The sequence below is a fragment of the Suncus etruscus genome, chromosome 12 (assembly GCF_024139225.1).
Source record: "Suncus etruscus isolate mSunEtr1 chromosome 12, mSunEtr1.pri.cur, whole genome shotgun sequence".
In the NCBI taxonomy this organism is placed as follows: domain Eukaryota; kingdom Metazoa; phylum Chordata; class Mammalia; order Eulipotyphla; family Soricidae; genus Suncus; species Suncus etruscus.
The window spans coordinates 43,160,338-43,167,569 of record NC_064859.1 but is presented as its reverse complement, the minus strand read 5'-3'; the positions used below and the strand labels follow the sequence as shown (position 1 = coordinate 43,167,569).

The window sequence follows — 7,232 nt, the reverse complement described above, 5'->3', positions numbered from 1 at the left end:
TAGCTATGCGCTCAGAAATTGCTCCTGGCTTGGGGGTCCATATAGGATGCCAGGGGATGGAACCTCGAAAGGCTAGAACTTGCAAGGCAGACGCCTTACCTCTAGTGCCACTGCTCTGGCCCCAATAAATTTACAATATTAAGATGAAATACTTTTTCTGTAAAATATGGAATAAAAGTATTAGAAACATATAATATGTATAAAATAATATTTTAGTCCTGAAATGTATTATAAATAAGAATTCCACTACCTTTGTAGTGGAAGTATGCATAAAAATGCATTTAAGCCAAACAAACTTTTTGTTTTGTATTGTTTTGGGCCACACCCTGTGGTGCTCAGGGTTTACTCCTGGCTCTGCACTCAAAAGTGACTCCTGGCAGGCTGGGGGAACTTGTGTGATGCCAGGAATGAACCAAGTCTACCGCATGCAAAGCTAACATCTTAACCACTGTGTTATCACTAAGGTCCCACCAGGCTTCCACTTTAGGCCAGAAATTTATCTTCTTTAAATGTATTACAAAGATTTATGGTAAGGGTATTTTCATATAAATATGTTCAATGTACAATGTTGTCCTTATTAACAACATAAAATTTGTGGTCCCAACATTAAGCATTTAAATAATTATGACATATTTTGTCTGTATTTTTGTAACTAGATTTTTTTTTTAGTATCTGTATGGGAATGGGTGTTAGAATCCCAATGTTAGTCACAGATAACTATTTCTGAAAGGTGTTATTCACCTATGTCTATCATCATTATTAGTTAGTATCATAATTTATTTTTTAAAAGTGCTGTGTACAGTTCTCTTTCCACATTCTGAGAATCACTGATTTAAGAAGATCGCTTATTCACTGAATTGATGATGCATAGGGCCATTCATTGACCTTAAATGATATTCATGCCATTGGCAGTTCTAAGCATTACAATCCACTAAATTGATTTTCTTTTATTCATCATCAAATAGTTTAAAATGCCACATAAAATACAACACAAAAAGCAGTTCATATATAACTGAGCTCAGTGCTATAGAGGAACATCTGCAAGGCATAGAGAAAGTCCACACCTTAAAAATTATTATGACAGTCACATAACAGATGATTTTCTGACATTAGAGATTTGATCAAGTAAATGCAGTTTGTGAAGGGATAAAGTTGAGGGAACTGCAGAAAACTTAAGAAAGTGGCCTTGAGTTTATTTGATCATTAGAACAAAGGTCCTACATTAAACCTAAATGCTCATTGTATGTTTCCTGAATGTAAAAGTGAAAAACTTAAAAAAGGTTTACTCTAGCCCAGAGAAGTCCTAAGGAAACTGCTTGAGTCAGAATTTTAGTGGAACTAAGACTGCTGGGTATTTCTCATGAGAAATCAAAATTTCAAGCTTGAATCAAGTGTGAGCTAAGACTTGGAATATGAATGGTATAAATCCTGTGACAGGAAGCTATATTAAAAAAATAGTCTAGATATGAGGGAGATGAATCAATCAAAGCAAAAACAAAGACAGAACTTTCTGGAATGGCATTTCCAACTCTGTTGCAAAGTATAACCAACAACAACAAAAAAAACACAATGAACTAAATTTACAATAAAAAACACAACTCATACAAGGAAATAATCAAGAATGAAATTTAATTGTAACACCAAGGCAAAGCAGAATCAGAATCAGCACATCTAAACTAGATAGTGAAAATAGAACAGTTTAAACTGGAGAAATATAGTACAGCAAATAGGCCCTTTGTCTGATATGTGGCATCACTTATATTCTACTTTTGCTCTGTGCATTTCCAAGAGTGATTCCAGTGCACAGAGCCAGGAGAAAGCCCTGAGCAAAACTGGATGTGGCTCAAACCCCTTCATTTTAATAAAATCTTCTAATGACTCACTTGTTATTTGGTTAGGGGACCAGGTAGTACTCAGAGCACACCTGGGTTTGTGCTAAGGGATCAAGCCTAGAGAAGGTCAGCAAACCTGACATGATGCCAAGGCTCTAAACTGCCTAGATTGGCTATATAAGAGGTGAACATCCCAAATCCCAAATTCTGTACTATATTTTCTGCCATGCATTTCAATAATTTAATGAGTAATAATATGAAATAATGTCTTCATAAGCCATGAATATAACTTTTAAATCAAAATTCCAGAAATAAAAAACCACTATCTTAAAATTTTAGTGAAGAATTCAAATCATTACATTTGGCAAAATAAGTGTAATATATGTTCTGAAAAACATATATGAAGAAATTATCATAAAGCAACCCAAATTGAAATGAGATTGGAAATATACATATTTGAGAGTTAAAAAAACTGAAAATAAAGATTCTGTTAGTATTTTTAACAAGGAGACAGCACAAAAATTAAATAAGCAATAGCAAAAATTATGCCAAAAGTTAATGGAATTTATGAAAAATCTCGAGCTTCAATCATTGTCCATTTTCATTAGAAATTAAAAGTAATTCACATCTAGCAAAATTTATATATCAAAATCAAACAATTGATACACTTGATAAATAACATTTACACTACAATTACAGAAAAAAAACAGATTTTCATCAGAAAAGGAATAATTCCAATGAAGTCACATTGCTCTTACTGAGGAAAAACTAATATGGGATAATGCTAAGGAAAAATTAACTGTCAGTTGAAGCAGTTTGAAGGAAATTGAAAGAGAAATAAAAATGTCAAACAGTCTGAGTTTGTCACTCAAGATGAATGAAACACAAAAAGAAATAATTTAATAGGTAAGAGATAGAGACACGTGAAAGAGAGTATGTAATAGAAGAACAAATGGTGAGTGTAGTAGTTTTTGTTCAACCTAAATAGGTACTAATTTAAAAATCATAATTGTTAAATTGAAGAACATAGTTTGATTCTCATTTTCCTTTCCAGCAGTTCATGCTATTTGTGTCAAATATTTTAGTTTAAACTAGCATTGAAGTGGAAAATGAAAATCAAACTTTGTGTTGGGCATTAGGAAGGTATTGGTTGATTTACGGTTTATATTCCCCAAATTTACATACAAACTTTTAAAATTATTGAACCTAAGTCACAGTGTTATAGCACATGGGCACAAGTTTTCACCTCTTTTGTGGCAAACCCTCTCAAATTTCTGGCCCATATCACTCCACCATTGTTACTCAGCTAGCGCACAGAACTCAACCCCAAAGTACTCATGGGTGTTTCTCAAACCCCACCTTAAATAAACAAAAACTGTGGTACTTCAATGTATAATTTTCAAATTAGTATGGACTGAAGAGACTAGAGAATTTTGACAACTAGTTAAAATCTAAATACATAGAGGGTGATAGTGTCAAAAATGTTAAAATAACTGACCAAAAAGTTTTATGCTAAGGAAGATTAACCTCTGTTAATTAATGGAGAGGATGGGTTGTGAAGTACAGAAGACTGTGATGTCTACTTGAAGTATATTTTGTACAAAATTATGAAGTGAGAAGTTGAAGAAAGAGTGAAAGCAAGTTGAAAGCAAGTTGTCTTTGTATAGTCTAGCCCAGGTTCAATTCCTTGCACCTCATATGGTCTTCAAGTCCCTCCTGAAGTGATCATAAGGTGCAGAAGCAGGAGTTATCCTTGAGTGTCTCCCAACGTTTCTCTCCCATCAAGACAGCAAATTAAGTGAATATGACAAAAATGCAACATTTGCTAAATCTGGGTGCAAAATAAATGCGTTACCCTTTCTTTCTATATTGATTTACTTCTAACATCATGATACAAATAAAAGGAAAGGGAAGGAATTTCCTAATATTGTTAATTTCAAATTTATAACTAATTATATTATTTTAGATAATGCATTTATATATACATATTTATTTATATGCATTCTATTGAGTATTTTACAATAGTTATTATGATTATATTTATATTAATCTAAACATTAAATCTTAACTTTCCTGTAAAACAAAATCAGGTGATTTGCCTTTAACATTTTTCTGAACCGTGTCTACCATTATGTATGAACCTTATAAAGCTGATACAAAAATACCAATAAATTAAAATGCTTTAAATACAGTAGTGTAGTTAATCCTCTAGATTTCAAGACATTATCTAAAATATTGAGCAGGCAACTTGTCATCATTTAAATTATTTTAATGACATTAATTGACTTTTTTATCTATTCAATAGTATATACCTTGTTAGTTGCACAATTGAGAATTTTAACAATGTCATCAAATTCAATTAACGACTCTTTCAACTTTTTTATTGAAAAAATAACATGTAAATATCAAAGAGCAAACTCAGACATGTAAGAAGATTTATTTTATTCTAGGTAACAAATTTTTATATTGATTTTCTCAATAGAAAGAACCCTAGATTAAGAGATCAAAGTATCTGGCAGTATAGTTTTAAGCTACATTTTAATACAAAGTAATAGACAAGGTATCAAATGAGTGATTCTGTTAGGATTGTTTTTGAAGTCAGGGTATGTCTCAAGACAGAAACTTTAAACTCAGAGTCTAATATTTTCAGTAGGAAACAATTATGATTTTAGTTTTTCGATCCTGAGACTTTGAAAAGTAGGATAGATAAAGTGGGAAGTTGGATATCTGTCTTATCTTGTATATAGGTTCAGAAAAATAAAAAAGAATTGTATTCCATCTTGTGATTATGTTTAGTGGCAAACATATTTTTCTTCTACTTTATAGTAAATATAAAGTGATTTATAGTTTTTTCAAGCTCAAAAATTTTCAAATTATAGTAATTTTCAAGCTCAAAAGGTTAATGTACTTATACATGGACAATCATATCTCCTCTTAATTATTTTATAATCAGTGTTTCATTAAATATTATTTCCTACATTTACTTAATATTTCACCCTCTAGATACTTCACCATGCCAAAAATTAGCTAGACTTCAAATTTCCTTTATACATCTTTTCCTAGCTCTACTTGTAACAAATAATTATTTATGTATGTTTTTTGAAGGGTCAGAAGTGTTGGGCCCTTCCCAATAGGTGTTTGTTTTAATTTTCATATATTTGATAATGTTGAAGTTTCCTACCTGCATCAACATTTTGCTACATTATAAAATGGCAATAACTAGCCCATGTAAACTCCTGCTGTCTTCCTGTCAGAAAGAGAGAGAACATAATTTTTTATCAAAAATATATTATATAGAGACTTGGGAAACACATGTCTAGCAAATTCATTCTCAGGTCCCATCTTGCCTCTATTCAAATTAGATTTAGTTTAAGTTGTAGTTGATTGAATATTTTTTCTTTAGGGGATCTTTAAAAAAATGTCAGATTGTAAAATTTTTCAGCTAGCGAAATATAAGATGACACAGTTTTGTTATGATTGAATTGTCTGCATATAGGTTAAATAATGCATCGATTTGTTTTACAATTTAGTATTGTTGAAATTCTTGATTAATTTTTCTTCTTTTAATGTTATTTTTCTCACTGAAATAATAAATACTGTGGAAAAGATTGAAATACATACATATATATGTGTATATATACACCCATAGTCCAATTTCCCAGTAGCAATTAACGTTATATTGATACTCTTCCCAACATTATATACACAATAAAGTATTATTTTATGCATTTGTCTATAATCAATCTAGTAAAATATATTTCATGGATTGTCATTTGATTTGAATGAAACATTAGAGATGGTCAGACAATATGTAGATTTTTAGATATTGCATCTAAAAACCTTTCATTTTAAGTATCTTAAGGAATATCTGAAAAAAATGGAAAGCTATTTTCAAAGATTATAAAACAGAAGCACTTTAAGTGACTCATGAGACTACAGCATAGACAAATCATGCATATTAAGATTCTGTGAACAGGGCAAACAATCTTTGAAAGCTTTATTTTACATTTTACTCCTGAGTAAAAATCAAAAGGATATACAATTGATCCAACTTGAATTATTCTTCTCAAGATCACCTTATGCATACTATGCTGGATACATAAACAACAGAGATTTTACTTTTATTTTTTAACTTAATGTGCATGAATAATAAAGTGCCAAAGGTAATTATGATTGTTTCAGGCATACAATGTTCTAACACCAATCCTTTCACTAATATTTACTACACCTACCAAAGTCCTCCTTCACCCAACCTGCCTCTGGGGCAGGCACTTTCTCCTTCCAACATTGTCCCCATTTTCCCTATCCTAATTTTCCAATCCCCAAATCCCCACCCCAGTAGAAAGCTTTCTATGAAAAATCAGTACCCTTGCTCTTCTTTTCTATAGCATTTATGCAGCAGGGAATTACTTAACTATGTTTAAAAATGGGATACTTACCTGGCAGGGCAGATACCATGATCACGAAGGTGGTTTACCTAGGGCGAGGCTTATCCATTGCAGTCGGGATGTGCTGACCCCTGTGATTTCCCCAAATGTGGGAAACTCGACTGCATAATTTGTGTTAGTGGGGGGGTTGCGTGCTCGCTCTCCCCTGAAAAGAAAAAAAAAAGAAAATGGGTTGGAATTTTTCTAGACGCCTGATTTGTTTGTGACCTTCTATTCAACTTTTTGTTTTATAAATACCCTTTAAAACACAAAGGAAACAGTAACATTTTATGGAAGATAGGATAGTAAGATTAATTATGATTGGGTTCTAGGGAACTCACAAATTAAGATGAGTTCATATATACTTTAGTATTCAATCTGCTGCCCTGAATTATTCTGATTAAGGAAAGCCAAAAATGTTTAAACACATAAATTAATTTTTGAAGATAAAAATAAAGTAATTCCAGATAACTGTGGGTTTTCTTTGATATTTAATGAGTAACAGTTTTTTAGGGAGTTGTTCAATGTGGAATCTGAAATCATATTGATATAAGTGATTTTGGTAGTCTCTCAAATAAGGTCAATTTTATAATTACATCAATAAAATAAAAATAAATAAAATTTAAAAATAAAAATTACATCAATGAAAGTGTTGGAAGCAAAGGCAGTAATAGCCAGGAGCAGGAGAGAGCAAACTTCTTTTCCACTGGACCCAACTCAGACTCCCCCCAAAATATCTAGTAGTTAGGACTGATAAAGTCAGCTATAGACCCTGCATGTAATAGACACTAGTATCTCTCCAAGTCCCCAGAAATTCACTTGATCTACACACACTGAGCAGAAGGGCTCCCCTCCCAAATCCTCAAGAAACCATGGACTCAGTGGGGAGGAATTTCCCTCTGCTGGAAAAGAAATATCAGTCAGAATCCCCATCTAAATACACAGATCTAGTGCATACCCTTGTAGAAAAGAA

The 7,232-nt window shown here is 32.0% G+C and overlaps 1 non-coding gene across 1 annotated transcript; it reads left to right on the top strand.

Annotated features, from left to right (window-relative positions):
• Nucleotides 1-6,263: 6,263 nt before the first annotated feature.
• LOC126025403 (U1 spliceosomal RNA) lies at nucleotides 6,264-6,428 on the top strand. The gene has a single exon (XR_007501409.1). It is a non-coding gene; the product is annotated as a U1 spliceosomal RNA (small nuclear RNA).
• Nucleotides 6,429-7,232: the final 804 nt, after the last annotated feature.